The following is a 22651-nucleotide window of genomic DNA, read 5'->3' on the forward strand; positions in this document are numbered from 1 at the left end:
AACACTGAGAGTATTTAGATTTCTTTAAGAAAAAGAGTTTATTATCACCATAGCGGGGGGGGGAGAGAAAAAAGTCAAGAAAATAGACAGGTAAAAGTAATTTCTATGCCTTGTGTAGAAAGTAATTGCATGGTGACCGTTAGACGAGATTATTTTACTCACACATTCTCACAGATGAGAAGTTTTCACCAAGACAAGAATGACATCATCAATGCTCGCGAGAAACCACAGGAAGTTTAACATGAAACACAAGACCCTTACGTCATTCACAAGAATAATTCCATTTCAAAATTCTTATTGATTCGTTCTAGATATTATATGTGTTGGTTAAGTAAATTATTCCCTATACATTACTTCTTTGCCTATACCATCACATCATCATTCTTTGTGATATCAACATTGGATTGTAAGAAGTGATCATTATGATGAATGATATTTCATTGGTGAGAGCAACGTATATCAATCTCTAGTGGAATGTAAGGTATTGATATGATGGTGACTTTGGTATATACTCTAATATTTGCAGATTTGATGTAATGGGCTTTCGTGAATGCAAATATTGCTGCTCATATTGTTCGCTCATATTCAAATCGTTTTTCAGCGCACTGATTGGTCTAGAAGAATTGTTGCCTGGCTTCTCCTTACAGAGGGTGCCCGGTTCTGTATTGAAAGGTCTAGGAGTCGTCTCGTTAGAACCATGTTACGCTGTAGTTTATACTGCCTGTCAGCTTTGACACGCAGTTTTTCGGATTAAGCGCGTTAATCCAGCGTGAACCACTAAGGAACGAGGCAAGCGCACTCTCACCTCATCCACGATGTATTGCGGAATCGATACCTGACACAGTCACCGACAGACTTATTGAGTTTCTTTTCTGTCTACCTAATTCCCCTCAATGGCATAGGTTGGCCAGGGTGAAGGTATAATCACTTGACAAGTGAGTCACAGCACCGAGTGAGAATCGGGCCCCAACCTCCTGAACGGCAGTGAAGATCGATAACAACTACACTACTGCGACAAAAGAATTACCGGTATGGTAACATAGGTAGCTTCTGCAGTGAGAAAACCAGAATTGATGGACTAGTACACCGAAAAGTAATATGTTTCAATTGGATGGACTACTTCAGAAAGGTCAATAAAGTTAGGATAAAGTTGAAAGAAAGTGCTTAGAACGTCCTGACAGAGAATTACATAAACATAACAGTTCATAAATACAGCCAGGTTTGAGTTTAAGATTAAGTGTGCAAAAAGGTTAAAGATACATTTGTAAGTTTATTTACTTGTCAGGGAGGGGGTCATTCAAAGAGGATAGGAAGTTGCAAGTTTGAAGTGAGGATATTGAAAGCTCTTTAGAAATGCTCGATCTCAAAAATGTGAAAGTAGCGTCAGAGTGGGTCTTTCAGTAAACTGCAGCAGCATTTGAAGTGCCACTTCCTTACATAACGTAACGTTAATCAACTCCTCTACTCAAAGCAATTACATCTGATCATTATGTACACAAATAGGTTTACTAGTACACCCCTTAACACACCACATTAAACACCCACTTCTCAAGATTAACAGAGAGAGTATGTAGAAAAGGGACATATTGTGTGTAAAGTAGTGACAAAGTGTTTATAAGATGTAACTTCCGAAAACAAACACTTTTTTTTGCAACCGTCATGCAAAAATTCATAACACCCCTCCGTGAGGAAGAGCAATACAGTCGATCAAAGGTATAGCGACTTAAAGATTTTGCTTCTCCACATAGTTGAATGTGTCTAGGGATGTTAAGGTCTCCTGCTACAGTAGCCTAACTAGGTTTAGGTATTTAAAACCAGCACGCGTCATTACATGCATTTTTTTCAGAGAGTATGCAGAAGAATGTTATTCAATATCACATGTTTGGTTTTGTGGTCTAACAATGGTTAACAGACTAAGATTCAAATGGCATGATTTTAGGTTTTAAGAACAGTGATTTAAGTATTGGGAGGGATAAGGAATGCGCTTTTCCAGAAAAAAATCGTGCACCCCCTGTTGAGGAGGTCCATTTCCGTTCCAAGGGGGTAAGGTTTGAAATGCAGTGGAATTCCATAAGAGTAGACGAAAATCCGTCAAAAATAAGCGGAATTCCAAGGGGGTAATGATTGAAAATTCGTAAAAATTCGGAATTCCAGAGGGGTATGATCCTAAAATTGCCTGGAATTCCAAGGGGGTAGGTCACAAAAGGTTGGACCTTCTCATTTTTATCTGGAAAATTCCAATGACAAAATCATAAAAGAAAAATTTCTTACTTATGCAAAGTCAGCAGCATAATTATTTCCATTGTTGACCTTGGCAGTCTTAAATCTGTTTCGATAAGTGTTGATTTGAGCATTTGACAGGTTCAAGTGGCTCTGGCATCTCTTGAAGATCTTTTGGCAGCATTTTTTGGCCTATAAATAAAAAAGTTGAAAGGTACGTGAACGAATTGAATCAGTTGTTTGAAAAAGTTTGAGTTTGAGTAAATAATGGAGAATAAGAATCTACAAAGAACAGAATTTTAGAATATGTATGTTACAAAGAGTACTTTAAATCTACATCCTCAGATTTAAGTGATTAGGATTTACCCAGTGTACTTGTCACCAGGGGAATTCCCTTGTCAGATTGCTCAAGTAAATAAAAGTGGAGAAAAATGACAATGTTCTGTTCAGTCATGGTTTGTCTTCCCACGTAAACTACATACAAGAACTGGGATTTCGTTGAAGTTAAAACATTCTTGTTGAAAGGGGCGTTTTAATTGGATTGGTGAAGATTGTGGCAAACTATCTGTTGTGACTGTACTTTAGATAGGTTTTGGACTACCTGGTGGGACTTCTTTTACATAGTCTATCTGCAATCGTGGAGGGGGTGTGGGACGCGCGTTATAAATATCTTTTGTGTGGAAATGGACTCGATGCAGTTTTGACAGCTTTATTCAATCAATCGAAGCGAAACTCTATCTGGTTTACGATACGCCACAGAGGGCCTTTTTTCGTAAGTAATTGTATAAATGTATCTGATGCAATTTAGGTCTACACCTCCAACGGTAAAGGGAAGGAAAGAAAGGGCCGAACAGATGAGATGGAGTTTTTATAAGATACTTTAATAATTGGTCATTTGAAGTAATAATAAAAATAACGCATTCTTTAGAAAAAGTAACAAAATTGTTTTATTTTGGGTTAACGACCAACCAAATCAAGTTAGAGCTTGTAAAAACTCCATCTCATCCCAGGCCGAAGGGAAGTTATGTACATAGGAAAGTACTTCAACTGTTAAATGCTATGCAAGATTACATGTTCTTGATATTTATTCATTCAAAACTCAAGAGTTCTTCAAAATTCAAAAAAATGCAAATAATGGTCTTTTTTCGGGTGTTTTCGTTTATAACACTACGTCACGAATGTCAATTATCAAGAGAAGATAGCATCAGTTTGATTTGAGGCTTTCAGAAAGAGTTTAGTTTATTTGATAACCTAATGTGACGACAAATAGCATCAAAAAGTTGAATTTATATAATTTAGTATTAAAATCTGTCAAATTGAGATTCAAATAGAGCAAGAAGATTTTATCATACACAGCTAAAAGTTTTATATTATATCAGTGAATATGTAACCTGACAATCAACCTCTTGCAAATTGATACACTAATTAACCGCAATCGTATTTTTGTGAAATTATAAAACTTAACGGGGCATTACGGAGGAGGGATTGAAGGACAGCATATCAGATGTTGGAAATTTGTTTATGTAATTATGGATTTTTTATTGTAAGAACATATTGTCAGAGCTCTTTTCATTAACTATGTTCAAATAATATGTTCATTTTGGGTGCGTTTTCAGATACATGGCAAAAGATCTTGGCGATTTTGAATTTTAATAGGAATAGCAAACAACCGTATACTTATTCACGTGTTAGTGTGTATACTAGCTTATTGAAAAAATAATTTCAATGGTCTTATAAAAAAACATCTTTGATAACATAGTGATTACATATAACTAGTACTTCCTGTAGAGATCAAAGTCTAAAATGTAGTACAATTTAAAAAGTTCAAAGTTTAAAATATTTCTCGTGTTTTGTGGTGTTTTTATTCTCAGTGGAGAACATAATTTCATGCGGTTAGAAAGGTTTGGACGAGAATGTATACTACTCGTCACGTCTTCAGAGGTCTTAATTGTTTGTTTGTTTGTTAGACTAACACGAGAGAAAGGTAGGGTTAGGGTACACGAGAGGTGCAAAGGGACACATCATTTTTATTTATTTATAGACATGACTATCAATTTAACGAGCCCTCTGGAACCTCGTTTCGAAAATATGATAAATTTGATGCACATGGTTTTTTTTATTACTTGGCCAATGTTTTATGTTACGTAATGCTGAAAAATAGATTTAAAGGTACTTATCGTCAACATACGAGTGACTAGCATTTTGAGATTTTAAGACAAGGATATGTAAAATTTAACAAGTTGGCTCAATGTACGTGAGTTTATTCAACAAGGAAACATTTTTCTCCATTTTCCACGTGATATTCAAGAGGCTAAATATTAGGATAAAAAATTTAAAGTAAATTCAAACTTTAGTCAAATATGAGTCACAATACATCTGCTAGACGTCCAAAATTTTCTGTCTCATAGCTCCTTCCTAATGCAAATTGCTTTGAAGATCATGTTACAATAGTTGAGTCTTGTGTTTAGAGAAGTATAGTTTCCCGAGGAAACGCTCATGTGCAAAATCATTGACATAACCTTTGAGGCTCTGGAGGCTACAAACCAATTTCAATTTGTTGTATAAGATTATATAAAGATGTTGACCATACTGGCTCATATGCTTTCATCGAAATAGAAATGGATTGCTTTTACACATCGCATGATTGAAACTTGATATTTCGACAGCCTCAATGGTAATCAAGCTGTCTTGATATTGAAATGTTTTAATTTCTAGATATCATTATATTACCATTTGCGTATCAAAATTTAAATATAGCAATGAAATCTACTAGTGAAAATTCCAGTTATAGCTCATAGGAAGATTAAGACTGTGTTGGACTTTGATTTCTTTCCAAAAGGTCAGCTTCTATTAATCAGATCACAGTTTTTCTTATCAGCATGATATCAAATACTTTTTGGAGTTTTATTTATAAGTCTTAAAAAATATGAAAGAAGATCTCATTATATCATCAGACAGGCTTAGCTGAGTTGAACTTTGAGCAGATAAAGAAAGGCACGAGGATGTGACTGGTAGAATAATGCCCTGGAAACTAGACTTGGAACCTTGTGCAAAAGAGCGTCCCACATGGTGTAGAATTCCAAGTAGAAAGTCTGCAAGAAAGATGTGATTTGACAGGCTCTGTATGTCAATATAAAAGTGAGCCCAGTCATTGAGTTGGGAGAACATTTTCATATGAGAGATTGGCCGTTAATAGTGGTTACTAGCGATTTTATTTATTTGCTCTTTTGAGGACAGTAGAGTGACTGAAGCGATTTGGAAAAACCCGCACTTCTGACCCGCAAAATCGAGGATAGTAAAAGTGCTGATTTACCGTCGTCCTCAGGATATTGTCAATTGAGAACCTTACCGTCTCCGTCACAGAAAAATACACATACATAAACTGGCTACTGTATAGATCACTTGAAAGCTTACAGCATTTCTTGGTATACAGTAAGAGGTATCAGTAAATTTGAAAATTCACATTCCAATCAGCAAAAAGATGTGGTCATGGTCGTAAAAAATAAAGGGTACAAAATACAATTGTAAGAAAGGAAAAGTTACCAAGGAGGGCGGATATGGGGAAAAATGCCTTTAATTGAAATAGAGCTAGTTGTTAAAAGGGAATAGAATGTGAGAATGCGAACAACATTAAACAATGATACGTTCTTTGATGACCAATGTATAGTGGTGATACATGGAATGCAATTAGACTTTGAACTTTCGTCACGATGATATTATGGCGTAATGTAAAACACATGGTGAGCTTATTAAAGAAAAACGATATCTGCTGGTCATTTGATGTTAGATAATTAGAAAGTCGGGACATCAGTTAAAAACATAGTCAGTGGGAAGTGTAGCTTTTTCGACATAAATGGATATTATTAGTAACTCTTTCACTTCATAATAAAAATAGCCGTTTGTCCTGACTGAGTTTGAATCCGGGGCACATAAATTTAATTCTTTATCGAATAGAGGTTGGTGGTAGGTAGGTAGGTGGGTAGGCATTTACTAGGTCTTTATAAGAAGTAATAAAGTTGGTTTGTAAGTTTTTAATTCACTCAAAAAATTTTGGGGGTCCGAGGTTCCTACTAGTTTCATATTTTTGGTTGTTTTTCCCTAATTAACAAAAATGTTACAATTATACAATTTGAAATTTATCATTATTCTTATATTCTCTTGATGTGATTCTTTTACTTAACTTAGCTTTTGCTTTTTAACCAATCGGAATCAGAAGCGTGATATGATAGTTGAAAGAGTGAAATTTTATTTAATTTTTTAAAAATTAAAAAGCAAATAATCAAGATTTCAAATTTCAAAAAATCTTAAAATAAATTTCAAAATTTTAAATTCTAAAAACATTTTAAAATTCATATTTTCAACTGAGGATTGTTTGAATAAGACATCAAACTATCAGTATTGAAAAAATAATTTCACTGTTTCAACTATCACTGATCGGGGGGGGGGGGGTTTTCAGGGGTCTTAGATACCGTCATACCGACAAAGTTTTGGATCAAATACCGTAATACCGTCGGTAAAGGAAGCCTAATACCGATACCGATATTATATTTATGTTTTTTTTCTCGAAAATAATGAATTTTCAGTTATCAAATATATTGTGTAGTAACAAATTAGAAACTGTACAAACAAGTCTTGTACTTTATGAATGAGGCCCCCCATTCAACCCTCAATTCAGGTATTCACACACAAATTTTTGCCAATTCACGTGTTCACGCGCGAAAAAAACCATTTTCACGTTCACGCACCAATTTGCTTTTACATCTTTGGTTAAACGATTGTGACCTTATTGGGCTAAATTTAACCTTTTTATGGACTCTTTAAAACAGATTGACCTATTCTTATACCAAACATTTCCGCCAATATATAAAGTTTTTTGCTAGTTTTGTGACCGTATTCTCGATATCGTCGACTTTTTAAGGCCTCTTTTACAGCTAATTGAGCTTTCATAAAGCAATATTTTAGGTCTGCCGCGCCAAAGTTACTTGCTTGGTACGTGAGGCAAATGCAAAATTAAGCCTTTCCCCCAATAATTTCTTCCTCGCAGACCCGTAAGATGTCTTTTATATTGAGAATTAATTTAAAACCGAGGTTTGGGTCAATCATGGTCTGAGAAGCCGTAGACTTCAACACAGGCTTCATAGAGGTGCTGCCGTGGTGAAACTAGAGGACGCGAAATCTAAAGTTTAACCCCCCTATCGGAGGAAAGAAATTAAATTGAAAATAAGAACGCGAGCGAAGCGAGCGCGAAAATTTTTCGTACCCGGCAGGCAAAATTTAGAATGCCTAGATTGTCTGAAAACGCATCATGTGCATCATGATGTGGATTATTTTTTAATCGTTCGATGCTGCACAAGAAGTTTTTAGAACTACCTACTTTTACTAATTATTGAAGGAGTAAATACTGCCTTTACTGTCTCAAGTCACTGCAGTATCAGTGTATTGTATTGTAGTAGCAATATAAGTGAATACGGAGAGACGACCATAACATTTAGTGCTGACGGAGAAAATTTTATCTAGACTCATTCGTTGGATGCAGTATTTGCATCACAAAAGTTGTCATTAAAAAAATGCGCCCGCAGAAAAATAACGAAAATATTTGTTTAGATATCGTAAAGTTTTGCTTATTTTGAATAACGTCACCATGACAATAAGTCATTAGGACATCCAAGATTGTGCGAGCGAAGCGAGTAAGAAAATTTTACTGGTTAAAATAGCGGAATAGACTTATCGTCTTTGAAAATTTTTCTGCATGAAACTCATGAAGAAACTAAAAGGTGAATAGTTTTATACCGAAATACCGTTTTTTATTGATAAAAATATCGAAATACCGACAAAAAAACAGGCAATTTACCGATACCGGTAGAAAATAAAATACCGTAATCCCGCCGTTTTTTTCTCGTAATACCGATTTACCGGGGGTAAAAAGGCCCAATACCGTCATACCGTAAAAGTGAAACCCCCCCCCTGATCCTTAGATAAATTATTTTAAGTGAACATAGTTTAGTGGACATTAGTGAGCAAGGATAAAAATAACTCGCCAAAAGAGGCAAATCTTCAGCAGTGAGAGATTGTGATTTATTTATAAAAGAGCGGACGCAATGTTTGATGGAGATGGATGCGTTGAACCCAAAATGTTTCTTGGAAACTCATTTGTTTTTTGTCTCAACATGTTTATTTTTTGGCCTTACTGTGGAGTCTGCAGATCTACTATAGCTATAGGATTTAATATCTTTCTATATTAATTTGATAACTTATCCTTTTTGGGATTTTTGAGCCGCTTCGTTCTGGTAAAATTGTTCTTATAAAGAGTAAAGGATAATGCGAAAGAAGGATTTCATTTTTCAATACATAGTGAGATGTTTTTGACGGTACACTTTCAAGGTACATATGGAATCTGACACTATTCAGTATCCTGTCTCTTCATATTTCTGAATCCACAGAAGTAACATGGAATTTTACTAGTTTTTATATACTTGTTAATTCTATGACGTCTTGTAAATATCAGTTCTCGTCACAGGTTGATGGTGCCAAACACAAGACCGTATCGTTGAAAGGTGAAGGTATGCGCGTGGTTTTGCCGCGTCATCAGTTCTTTGCTAGTCCCTGAATACATAAGATAACAAATGATAATCATCATCATAAGATAAGCTTTTAACAGAGCACGTATCAAGGTCGAGACACAAAATTAACATTTATTTTTGTGTATTGATATTTGGCTTTTCTTAGTTCTTATAGTTTAGTATAAAGTTGAGTTTGATGAGATTTCGCAGCTGCGATTGAAGCACTGCAAGGCCAAATCTCGAAAGTAGTTTGGGTCTGCAAGAAAAACTTGTGAGCTGTTGTGTTGTGTATGCCTTCTTGTATATTTAAAAAAGATCGCCTTGTTAGTTAGCTTTCCGGGGAAGTAAAATTAATGGTTGAACTCTTTAAATGATAAGTTACATAGACATAATTATTTCTCCGTATGCAAACAATTTTTCACACCTCAAGAGGTATTACTTCACAACTTTGACAATCGACGCGGAAGAATTTTGTTTCTTCTAGAAGAGTTTCGAGTAAGCTGGTCGTGAAAATTTTTCCGTTTTCTTGAGTTTAAGTTTTGCAGAGTTACTGTAAGTAGAACTGTATGTAGAGCTAAGCGCAAAAAGTTTACTCACAGTAAATATTTGCAAACTTAAAAAGAAAATTTATCTGCTGAGAAAAAAATATAAAATACAAATATTTGAAAATTATTATTGAACTTTGCACTTTGAAATTTTTATTATTTGTTTTTTTTTTAGAATAAGAAAAAGAAAAAGAAGACAGAAAAATATAGAGCTTGGTGAAGAAAACCATGTCGTCTCCACCAACATCACCACCGAATATTCAACAATGTGAATGTTCTGGATGTGAAATCGATGGTATCAAAAACCTCAACGGAGATTTCCGTATGACACCATGTCCGGATGTGACCAACGCTTGCAAAACAATCCGGAAATTATTGAAGAAAGGTTTTGTTTTAAAACCATCACCACAAACAAGTAAGCAAGTTCGAGAAGTTGATTATTTTGATGAGATGGTGAGCCGCTCTGAATTGATCGAATCTCTCACCCACACTTTGGTTCTTTGGCATCCAAACCGAACGACATACATCAAGTTCATTTTAGCACGTTATCGCTCCTGCGTAGGAGTGCACGAGCTTTATAAAACACATGGTTTCTACGTGTCCGATAACCGATCCATTGCACTCCTCCGTTTCAAAAACAACAAAAAGTTATCGTGTTATTTCATCGATTTCGAATCGTTCGAAGTGAAACACACCGATATTAATATCGAGTTTATCGATAAAGATATGTGCTCTATCTATCTTTACGGTGGTTCACTCTGGATTGTCCAGAATTCTTCAGATCCCGGTGTCATCCATGTGGCACATATTAGATTGAAAGAAAACCCAGTTCGGTGTTTCGCCCGACAATTCGGTACAATGGACTACTGGAACCCGCTCACTCCCGGACAAGTCATTTTCACCGATACCGATCTATACCATGAGTTTCTCCGTGTAACGCTAGACACCAAACGCACCAAAATAATCCGCAAATACGTTTCAACACTTAAGAATTCGTTCTTGATTCCCGTTGGCAACCGTCTGGTCAACATCGATTATGATTATAAAATAAAGGAAATTCTTTTCCAATTTTCATCAAGAGAAGATAAAGTGAAAACACTGAAAACAATGGTTTTGAAAACCACATTCGAGCTTTCGAAATACTCTTTCGCGTTCAGCAATATCTCAAATTTGATTGTTATTCGACTGAATAAGAAAGAAGTTGTTGTTCTGGACACAATCAACTGCTGTGTTGTCAAGAACATTCATTTGAACAGAAATTATGATTTGAATCACAAAATTAATTTTCTGTTCTCACCCAATGGCAAACGCGTTCTTGTTTTAGGACCTGTGAAAAACACAGGTCAGCATTTGTGGACACAACACTTACTGTGTAGTGTAAGGACTTTGAAGATGAGTGCATTACGTAGTGTACGACAAACATTTGCCATAGACGATCTCAAGAAGTGTGACATCCCCAAGATGTTACGCTATGAGTTAAACTTTGGACGATCATGAATTTTTGTTAAAGGATTTTGAATAATTCATTTCAGTTATTTTGTAAATAAAAAAGGATTATTAATTTTTGTAAGAAAATCATAAAATCAAAAATTATTGAATATTTCCCCGCTATAAGGGGAAATATTAGTTAAAAAGGCATTTCTCCGATCCTTGGCTACTTACGCCCTTTTTGCGCCCTTAAAGGGGGCGGCAATCCGCCACCACATTGCGAAGTTTGTTTTTGTTTTCATTTGCCTTAGTTATTCAGACAAAATCGAACGGATTTACCTTGATGTTACGCGCATGTTTTTGAGTAATCAAGACACGAATAATTCAGATCAAAATACAAGATGGACGAAAATTCACTCTTGGCTTTTTAAAAGTTATAACTCTTTTCTGACGAACAAAAAACATACAATTTTCATCTAATTGGCGACCAATAATTACATGAAATGTGAGGCTAACACTTCAACTGTAATCATCAGTAATTTCAAGAGTTTTTCATCATTGATTACAAAGATATCCATGGATTACCTCTTCCGAATACCAAACCAATCAACTTAAAGATTTCAGAGACATTTGCTTGACATGAAGAAAACGCTACATCCCCATAACTTTGGACATTAAATGATTGGCAAAATGGTATTAACATTCTATTGAGATGTGAAACTGGTTAAAGTTGAAGAATTGATGAGAAAAATGGGCAGTACGAGAAATATTTTTGCTTTGAAATACAAACTCTTATATGGACAATGTCTCTGGAACAAGTTATATGAGATTTGTTTACCAAGTGACCCCAAAACAAAGTCTTTAATTCTTGGTTCTTACATTCATGAGGTCAGAGGTTTTGTGGATTTTCTAAACTTTTGAAACTTGTGTGATTGTTTTGGTACGTGTTTTGGTTGTTTTCCTGACTAAAGACACTTTTGAATGTGTGATTGTTTTCTCTGACTAGAGATACTGTGAGCGTGTATTTAATAAACATATTTCATCTTGGCTTTTAATGCAGGAATTGTCAGTCGAACCCATTGGGTGAAAACATACGATCTGACGAAAATGCAATCTCGAAATCGTAAGGACCGCGTTCGTCTATAAGGACTGGGGATGACAACAAAGTTGCGTGATTGTGTTTATGAATAGGGCGCCGTATCAGTTTTTGACTTTCTGGCGCACAACAAGATTCTTGTTGTGAAATTTTCCGCGGGAGGACTATTTTCCTCAGATGTATAATTTTCAAGTGTCTTCAGAGGTAGCCATTCCGGGTTTGCTTGTTTTTTATTTGACGCTTATCAAAATCTTCAATTTTAGGTCAAACTTTGACAAGCAATTGTTCTTTGTGTAGTTGAGCTATAAAATTAATTATTTTTGAGTAATTTAGAGCTTTCTTTTAGCTTTCCAACCATATAATATGCAGGTGTAATATTCTACACTTTTGTCTAAAAATTCGTTTCAACTAAGGCCATTTTTAGAATAATTAGATCTGCGGGACACAAAAAATTTCACAACTCATCTTTGATTTCAAAGCGCTGCGGAGGAAAAAATGTTCAGACAGTGAAACTTTTCATATTTATCAGAAAATACCTGAGAAATCCAATGGTGCTACTCTCTGAAATTAATTCTTTCATTAAAGTTATTATTTTTTACTTTTCATACTTTGGCAAGCATTTTCAGCCTGAAAATGAGGAGTAGAATTATAGAGAGTGATACCACTGAAAAATTTGACCCTTTTTTAGCCTAAAACAGTTATTTATATGCCATGGGGAATTTTTCCTCCGCAGCGCTTTGATTACAAAGATAGGTAGGTTCAGCAATTTTAACTTCCGCTTTATAACGTTTTTATTGTTTTTTGCAATGCAATGTCTTCTTTTTCAAAAAAATGTCTTTTCATTTCTTCCTTGAAGTGTTAGCAAGCCATTACAAAAAGAATTTGATAAAAGTCTGCAGTCAAAATGAAGATATCTGGAATATCTTGACTCAATACAAAAGCTTGAATTTTCAATTTTCGCAGCATATTTCAGTGCCATTTTATATGCCATTTCTGGGCTAAATTGTCAACCTCAAATGTCTAAAAAGGTGCTATTTTAGCGGAACCAAAATCTCAATATCTCCGGAACCGCTTATCATTAGGAGGTGTATGACCCCTCATTTTTTTTCTTTTTTGAAGCTCTACAAGATGAACTAAAGTCTGTCCAGATATAATTGGCAGTGGAAACAAGAATGCCTGTAACTTTTGATAGTTAAATATAATTATGGAAATTTTTTTTGCTTGTTTTAGAGAATCAAAAGCACTATATTTGAATGTATTTTTGTTTGAAAAATTCGCGATTTTTATTGGTTAAATTTGCGATTGTAAAAATTGGGCTTTTTTTCTACATATGCTATAACGTTCATTTTTACATCAGTGGTAGTTCAACCTTAGGTTAAGAAGTTTGTTAAATTTCAAGGCAAACAGAAAAGTCCTTCGGAAGATATGAGACCCGAAATACCCTTGGTAGCACTTTTCTGTGAAATATCAAATCTCCAACTTATTACTAAAAACGGGGGTAGTGATAATATTGATAAAACAGTTTTTCGATCATAACACATTTTACGATGTTTTTAATGACCTCATAGCCAAACTATGTTTAGTGTTTTGGGAATTAGCAAAGTTCTTTAATGACTTAAAAATAACAAAGGCAATAAAAATTCATGCTTATCTTTTCAATAAAAACAATTATACTGTGATTTCACTTCGTTTCGAAATAATCAATGATACCAATAATACCAATGCACCAACACTTAACATTTTCCAACTTTTAATTGCACTGTACAAAAAAGATAACATAACCCCCGTTTTTAGTAATAAGTTGGAGATTTGATATTTCACAGAAAAGTGCTACCAAGAGGTATTTCGGGTCCCATATCTTCCGAAGGACTTTTCTGTTTGCCTTGAAATTTAACAAACTTCTTAACCTAAGGTTGAACTACCACTGATGTAAAAATGAACGTTATAGCATATGTAGAAAAAAAGCTCAATTTTTACAATCGCAAATTTAACCACTAAAAATCGCGAATTTTTCAAACAAAAATACATTCAAATATAGCGCTTTTGATTCTCTAAAACAAGCAAAATAAATTTCCATAATTATATTTGACTATCAAAAGTTACAGGCATTCTTGTTTCCACTGCCAATTATATCTGGACAGACTTTAGGTTTGATTGCCACCAGAATAGTTTCAATTTGAGCCTGGAATGGCTATCAGAGGTTTACCGTGCACGTAAGAAAATTATGAACAGCTGTTATCAGGTTACCTTCAGCTGAAACAAAATGATAGCTTTTTTCTGAGAAAGGAAGATAATCTTTTGTGCCTTCCACCACATAAGTTTGTTTTGATTTTTTTCCCGTCAAAAGTCACGTGATATTTTTATCTCAATCACTCCGCCTCAACTGGAAATTCCCCTATGCACCCTAAAAGTACTCGAGTTTTAGAAAAACAATAACAAACCGTGTTATGTGGTGGCGGATTGCCCCTTTAATAACGCCCACGCCTCTCCCGATCGATTTGTGCAGTGAGGCGGAACTCTTGTCTATAGTGTAAAACCTTTAGTCAGGATTAATCAATGTGCGATTTTTATAGAGGAAATTTAACTCACCATGTGGTGCATGTTCTGGACTGTTTTGGTTGTCAACTCGACGGAATTGGAAACTTTCTCTCTGGTTATTTTTCAGACAGTCAGACAGCTTTAAAAGTGACTTTCAGGGATCTTTTTCCTAAGGATTTTTTAAATTTTTGGATGCAATATTCTTTTTTCTTTTTTTTTTCTCCTAAAAGTGCCATACAGTGTGCTGGTGATTAAGGAAGCATTGATCACCAACAGTGTGAGTAAACAACAGTGCTTGATCACTAAAGAGGTACACGGCAAAAATATAAACCTTGTCTGCTTGAGCAGATTGATTTACATTCTATAAAACAAACCTTGTCTGCTTGTTGAGCAGATTGATTATTTACACTCTCGACAAAGAAGTCGATAGAAAAACTATTGTCCGATATTTCGTACACGGCAAAAATATAAACCTTGTCTGCTTGAGCAGATTGATTTACATTCTCGACAAATAAAAGAAGTCGATAGAAAAACTATTGTCCGATATTTCAGGTTGACATATATTCTTGACAAAGAGGTCGATAGAATAAAGCATCTCTTCTTAAAGAAGTCATTGCCAAAAAAATGACAAAACGGTCACAATGCAATTGTTTGACCTTTGCCTTTATGATTCCAATAAAAACTGCTGATTTGGCCTATCCCATTTGTGCTGGTTTCCTTAATTTTTAACAAACTTAGCTTTACTGTTCTTTTGTTATACATTTTTTAATATACATTATATACATGTGTTGGACGGTGAAAAAGAATGCGGCTATTATATTTTGATTTTTATATATATTAATATACATTTTGTGCTTAATCTGAGGTTTACATTCAGTGTAATTTTTAAAACACATGACTACAATAATATGCACCGTTCCTCACTTTGACATTTTCTTGTTATGAACCCTCGTTACCAGATCTGTCGTTACGCTCTTTCTTTATAAGAACCATGAAATTTGAGTTAAGCCTAAGCTTGTTCTTATTTTTTCTATTGTTTCAGTCTAAGCCTGATTGTTCTTATAAAAAAAGAGTGTATGCTGTTAACCCTTTCAGTACCGAGCCCTTTTTTCTATTTTTTTAGCCTACACTTTTTTATAAGCGTATCGTAATGCCCGAAGTTTTTATCATCTTATCCTGGAGATGAGCTTACTTTTTTAAATACAGTAGAGTCTCCATAACTCGAACCTCTATTACTCGAACGTCTCCTTAACTCGAACAAATTCGTTGGCAGCATGAAAATCTCCTAATAAACTCATATAAAAAAACCTCCATATATCGAATGTTCCCCTTTTTTGGCTCCATAACTCCAATTTTGTTTTCCTTTCCTGAACTTGAAAAATATAAGCAATCTGATTGGCTAAGAGACAAACCATATTTCTTTTTTGAAAATTTTGATTTTTGGGCCTGGGGTCGAGTTTTCATTTTTTTCAAAATCTTAAACTGCTACAATCAGACCTTTAAATAATAAATAATTCGAAAGTTACTGAAGTACGGCACATTTTTAAGGCTTCACTTTTTCTTGCCTGAGAAAGGTTAGAGATTGAACTCTAGCCCTTCGGGCTTTAAACTCAATGAGTCCATCTGCAAGTCTAAGGGGGAAATATTTAGTCGCATTTGTGCGAATCTTGTTTTCGTTCAAATACCGATACCGATCAATTTTTCCCCATTTTTTAGGTACTCGTCCCCCGGAGGGGGTACTTAGGCAAAAATGGGTGCTTGGTATGTGCGGACGATAAAGGTCGGGTTTTTCATCATCCAAAATTCTCTATAACAATTACCAAACTGTAGCGTGTTGGGTAGGTACAGGCTGGTAAGCAAAAGTAGAATTTTGGCTTAAGGTGCTTTCTTGTAGGCTTATTCTGGCACCCCTTTTGGTCGCATTGGTATACCGAAATTTGAACTTAAAATTTAGGTCATTTTAGAAACATTTAGGAAATGCGAGCGAAGCGAGCAAGAAAAATCTGCGACATTGTTCATCGAGATGGATTGAGTAAAGCCTAACAGAGGCGTAGCCACGAGTTTTCGTTTCGGGGGGGGGGGGGAGCGAGATTGGAAAAATTTTGACCTTTTTTAGGGGAAATTTTCAGAGAAAGTTTTTTCAGAGTAAATTTTTGCTCTAAGCAAGCTCAAAGTTAGCGAGAATAAGGTCACAAAAAGTGTAGAAAGCATAAAATTTCATGTCGCAGAGAGTTTGCTTTGTAATGTTGGCGCCACAGGCGAAAATTTTGGTCTAAGAAATATCAAACAGCTTAAAGGAGGCCTTAAAAAGGTCAAGGTAGCCAGAAAAAGGTCACAAAAACTACAAACCCCTTCACATTCTGTTGGGAAGACTTTTTGGTCAATTATTTTTTTCTTTGGTGGGGGGCGATCAATTACAGTTTAGGGTAATTTCAAGATTTTGGCGTTCAAAAAAGCTCAACTTGGGGAGGCCTGTCAAAACGCCAATGGATCGAAAATGGGAGCTTATCAAAGAGTAGAACGTCAATTTAAAGAGCGTCAACTGTATTCACAGCAGAAAAATGGTCATGCACGTGTCAAGCAGACCCCTGGCTGAGCCTCTTGTCTTATCAAAATTGCAGCAATGATTCTTCAAATCGGCGCCCCTTTGTGTTCCTTAAATTGTACTAATTTACGTATGAGGGAGGTATTATTTAGTATATCAGCGCTCAGAACATATCGTTCATATATTCGAATAGAAAAGGAGGCTTTGGCCAAATAGAAAATTTTTAAAAGTCAACCAAATAACATAAACTCTAAAAATGAATTTGATACTTATCAAGAAGATATCGAAGAAGCTAGTTTGAGCGAGCAAAAAAAATTAAATTTTTTGTTTTAAATTTTGTGTTCGCCAAATGCACACTTCTCGAGAAAGCATTGCTGGCCTCGTTCGCAAGCAGAATAATTATTCACGAGCACGAACATTTACAAAAGATAATTACATGTCAAATGACGTTGAATTACTTAGGCAACAATATTTGAAAACGAGGCCTGCAATGCTTATTTATGCATCTCGAGAAGAGTGTATAGGTAGATTGTGAAAGAACTTTATAAAATTGCAAGATTTTAAAATTTATCTCATATAATTTGTTCTTGGGGCGCAATGGCTCATGATCTTTGATACCGATGGTTGACCGAAAATACCGAAATACCGACATAAAAATGGGTCTTTTACCGATACCGAGATGATTTGGAAATACCGAGTACCGATCATTTTTTTCCTGTAATACCGATTTACCGATCTAAAAAAAGGCCGATGTACCGATATCCCGTACGCCCCTCCCCCCCCAGTAGAGTGTCAAGCGCTATCTATATCGTCTTCGTTCCAATATTCAATGTACGTAATTTCTACTTTCGATATCCCAAAGAATAGCCAAAATAGTCAACACGGTTTGAATAGTTTGAATTTGGAGAAATTCATTCGTTAAGTCATTATAGATTCGCAAATATTTAAGCAAATAAATCAAATAAGTAAATATACAGACAACTTTGACGAAATTTACACCTTTTTCAAAAAAACACCATAATCTGAAAAAGTTTTGGAGGGGCCCAGGCCCCCCGGCCACCCCCCCCCCTCCGGTGGCTACGGCACTGTCTTATCAAGATTTTGCCAGTAATTTCATTAAACTATGCATGAATATGTCTCGGTGAAGTATCAATGAATTTAAAAGAAACAGTTAAATGTGAACGTTCTTTAGCCGCTTGCATTTGCAGTCTCCTCAAATAAACTTTCGTGTTTTTCTTGGGTCGAAAGATGATCAGATACATCTTGTAGCCATACATGAATAAATAAATCAACAAATTATTTCCAACCACAAATAACATTTGCACGACTGAGACATCAATTTGATTCTTTTGGAAATGACTGATAGGATACATTACGATGAAGGAGATTGTGACAGCAAATGAACCGATTGCAATACTGGTTGCTTCACTCAGATATCCTGGCAGGTGACGATATTGGTAAGCTCGGTAACTGCATGCTAAATGTAAACAGATGGTGTATACTATCAATACACTGAAGTGCAAATTGTTGTCGCAGTAAAATATTTGTTCCTTTCTTTTGAAGTTCGTTTCTGGGAGCACCTTTGGTAATTTTCTGTATAGTAATATCGCCAAAATGCATAATCCAAGGAAAGTGTTGATCATAAAAATCGAGATTTGCTGTATTGAAGTTCTCTGCACATCTCGACCAGTAGTTCGTATATCGCTGGAGAAAGCATTTAAAAGTTTCATACATTTGATGAAAATAAAGCTGATACTATTATTATAAAGTAAAACTATGATTCCAAGACGAGTTATACATTTGGCTTCAGTTGGTTGGTCGAAATAAACCAATGGCAACACGATAGAAGTGGTTGCTAGGAAACAGAGGTGAAGGAACGATAACTTTGAGTCTGAGAGCATAACAATAGGTGATTTTCGATTCTTCAGGAAAACACATAAAGTGGACAATGGGAAAATGGCTCCCATGATACACAAAGTAATAAGGATAACACCAATTCGCCTTTCAACTTCTAAATAAGCAGATTTCAACGGATTTATACAAGATGTTCGATCAGCGTTGGGAACATAGAATCCATAACATGATTGACAAGGACCGTCACCGTAGGTCGATTTGAATTCATCCATAGGACAGGGTTGACAAAAATATCCGACTTCCTCATCCCATAAAGACAAAGGGACAACTCCAAAAACTTTTCTGAATCCTGGTTTACATACGATGTCTGTACAATTATTTGTCAAAGATTCCTTGGTTCGATTCTCATTGACTGGTTTAAATCCTAAGAAATCTCCCTCTTTTGTTCTAGTGAGATTGGATTTCAAAATTGCTCTGTATTCTTGGTGAGACATTGAAGGAGGGCGTTTGATATAATCGAGAGCGAAGAAAAAGTAAGCCACCAAATTACTGATTTCGAATCTAAACTTTTGATAGTCTGGATTTGAAGTCAAAGATGGTATTTGTTCCAGAAAAGAATATTGAGATAATTTGCGAAAGATATTGATGAAAGGTGCTCCGACGATATTGTTCGGTAAGGATTCGTTTTTGACCAAAACATCAACTGAACCAATAATTATCGATTTGTTTGAGTAGCCCAGGAGAGAGGATGGTACTTGAAAATCTTCGGACATTGCTTGGAAAAAAAGAGTCACCAATCTATTATTCTTTTCATTTGATAACAAATCATCAAACCGTTTCAAATGAGCATAGTTTGATGGATTTATTCGCAAAACTTTGTAGCAGATGTCTCTTTCTTCCTTAAGATACGAACTAATTTTTTCCATACATACTGATTCTTTGCTCGTTATAAGATCAATCAATATAACTTCATTCCAATATTGACGAATAACTTTTTCAATTTTCATCAAGTTGAAAAAGACATCAAAACCAAGTCTATCAGCATAGTTTGTCGGTAATATAATATCTCTAGTGAATTTGACGGCAATGATATCTGTAGTGCTCAAAATGTCTTGAGTAATTTTGAACATATGCAAAGGTACATGTAAAATAACCGTATCAATTTTGACATGTTTATAAGGAGTAGAGTCATTCCCTGTTTCAAGATAAGAAGTATTAGCCAGCACTTTATCGATCAGAAAGTTTAACAACACTGTCTCATTATAACACACATCAACTACTGAATAATCTATTGAGGTATATTCGTAAAAAACGAGAATCGCTTGATGGTATATAGCTCCTTGTCTTGTGAAATTGTTCTGAAGATCTGGATGATTTTCACAAATGGTGAAAATTCCCAAAACATTAAGAGAGGAGGATACGGTAGTTTGCCACAGAATAAAAAAGCCGAACAAAACACCCAAATTCTTCATACTAAATGACAAACAGAGTTCAATCAACAACATAAAATCAACAATTTTCTTCAGAGAATGTTTACAGCTTGAAAATAAAGCTATTCTAGCATCTCAAAGTTATATTGAATATTCTTTTTACCAAACACGATAACTTCTTTTTAAAATCATTTCACATGCTATAACAACCAATAGCAATTATACCTCTTATGTACTTTCTGCAAGTGGGTGTTATCATTCTCAATCCAATTATATTGAAAATATGAAGCAGAATATTTTAGAAGGAAAAATAATAACTCCTATACTTTTAATTTAATTTAATATCAAACGCAAGAAATATTTCGAGAGGATGCGAGTATCGAAATAGGACTTCCTTGTCAGGTTATCAGAGAGAAATCTCTTCAGTATATTTAATAATCCACGCTGTAATTAAAACATGCTCTCCCTCTAAAGAAAACCTTTCTCAGAATTCTTTTCAAATTTAGATAACATCTTTAAAATCATTTCATGCCTGTCCCTGCAGTTTTTGTTTCAGTTTCTATAAAACTGGTCCAGGTCAATTTACGTTGTAAAATCATCAGCCAAGTTATGATATCAGAGGAATTTGAAAATGTCGAACAATGTTTTCAAAAGGTTCAAAATGACACTTAACACATTGTAATTTTCAATACAATTTCTACAAAAATAAAGCCCCTTGTAATATATGTAATAAATGACTTATTTGCTATACACCTATCAACCCTTAGCGGTGCGGTTGGCTTTGAAGGGGACTGGTAATGAATTTTTGATCGGTCGGCGCATTGTGGTATTTTTAGGCTGCCCATAAACAAACCAAATAATTTTTTTTCCAAAAATATTCCACATGAGAGAAATTTCCCTGAGTCTCCACGGTTGAGTGCGAACTATTTTCTAGCATCCGAGTAGCTTTTTAAACTAACGTTGCCTTGTCACTTCAATGTAAGGGTACCTTATATTTTTTAAACAAGAGCGCTCCAACGCTTGTGTTTTCGATACCATTGTCGAAAGAAATTTTTCTTCATTACCATAGGTTCCTCCAAAAATGGCCACGCCGCTAAGGTTTGACAAGTGTTGCAAAGGATTAGATCGATTGAAGTCCAGCGAAAGGGGTAGAACCGACGAATTTCCACTAAAATAGACGACCGTTTCTCCACTCATTGTCATTAAAAATAACGTCTTATCAATAATTAGCGTAAATGTTTGAATTTGCAAATTCAAAAAAAATCTCAAAACGACTTACCGTCCAAAAGAAATGGTGCTTTTAAAATATCATATTTTTGATCACTGGAAAGTAATTCTGATGTTCATAGATTCTCCTTAGCAACCTTCTGTATCGTTTACTTTGCATTGTCAAATCTTTAATTCTTCACTTCCCTAGTAAAGAACAAATAAAATTCATTAGTTTATGTAATCACATGATAGCGAATCAATTCGAGAATAATTGCACGAGTAATTTTTCGTTTTATGCAATTCGAAAATAATTGCAGGAGTAATTTTTCGTTTTAAATTTTCTGAATCCTAAAGGACGAGGAAAATTCGAGACAAAACATCACGAGTGCAATTTTCGAATTGCAAGAGTTCTCATGTTAGCTCTCTTAATGCGCGCAAAATGAGAACCCATATCGTGCGATTATATCTGTACTCTTAGGTTCCAAATAAACGCCCCCCCCACTTGTTAAAATTTTCCAACCCCCCCCCCCACCTGGACCTTATTAGGACCCCCCCGTTTATCAATCTCTAAGAATATTTTCAGCTGTCAAAGAGAAGGCCCCTTATTTTGCTCTAATTACCCTGATTTTAGCCTATTTTTACCTTATTTTTAGGTTTCAGAAGTACAATTTCCAACCCCCCCGGCAATTAGGTCCCCCCATTTATTAAAATCTAAAAAATATTTCCAACCCCCCCCCCCCGTTTATTCGAACCCCCTGTTTATTTGGAACCTAAGAGTAATGATGTGACAGCATCATCTTGTGCAACCATATATTAACATGTTGAGTTAACAATAAAAAATTCTCTTACAAGGTTCACATTTAGTTGTTCCGATTGATGACCCAGAAGTAGTTTTTTTGATTGAATATTGTAATTTCATATTTTACTGTAACAAAACTGTAACGAGAAAAATGACAAAATATTTCATGAATTTTCGGAAAGGTACTAACGGTAGCTCTGGTTTTTATAGGTACATAGTTTAGGGTGTAGCAACAAGAGACATTGTCAGTTCGGGAAATTACATAGAATCGCAGTTCCGCAAAGTTTGTAAATCTTAGCGTTGCAAAATTTTGCAACGATGTTAAATCATCTTAATCTTTCATCTTGATCTTGATTTTGCTTGTGTTTCGAAAAAATAACTCGGCGTTCATAATCTTAAATCACAAGCTTCAGAAGCGTTGAGAAGC

At 35.1% G+C, this 22651-nt stretch overlaps 1 protein-coding gene across 1 annotated transcript in view; it reads right to left on the reverse strand.

Annotated features, from left to right (window-relative positions):
* LOC136811623 (homeobox protein MOX-1-like) overlaps window positions 1–22363 on the reverse strand; it is a 55488-nt gene extending 33125 nt beyond the window's left edge. The window contains exons 1-4 of the mRNA XM_067068247.1: window positions 22275–22363; window positions 21496–21629; window positions 8694–8823; window positions 2272–2412 (exon numbers count right to left, since the gene is read on the reverse strand). The gene's annotated coding sequence lies outside the window, so the exon portion shown is untranslated. The remainder of the gene's footprint in view (window positions 1–2271; window positions 2413–8693; window positions 8824–21495; window positions 21630–22274) is intronic.
* Between the last annotated feature and the right edge of the window lie 288 nt (window positions 22364–22651).

Source organism: Clytia hemisphaerica, unplaced genomic scaffold (assembly GCF_902728285.1).
Source record: "Clytia hemisphaerica strain Z4C2 unplaced genomic scaffold, Clytia hemisphaerica genome assembly, whole genome shotgun sequence".
NCBI classification, from domain to species: Eukaryota; Metazoa; Cnidaria; class Hydrozoa; order Leptothecata; family Clytiidae; genus Clytia; species Clytia hemisphaerica.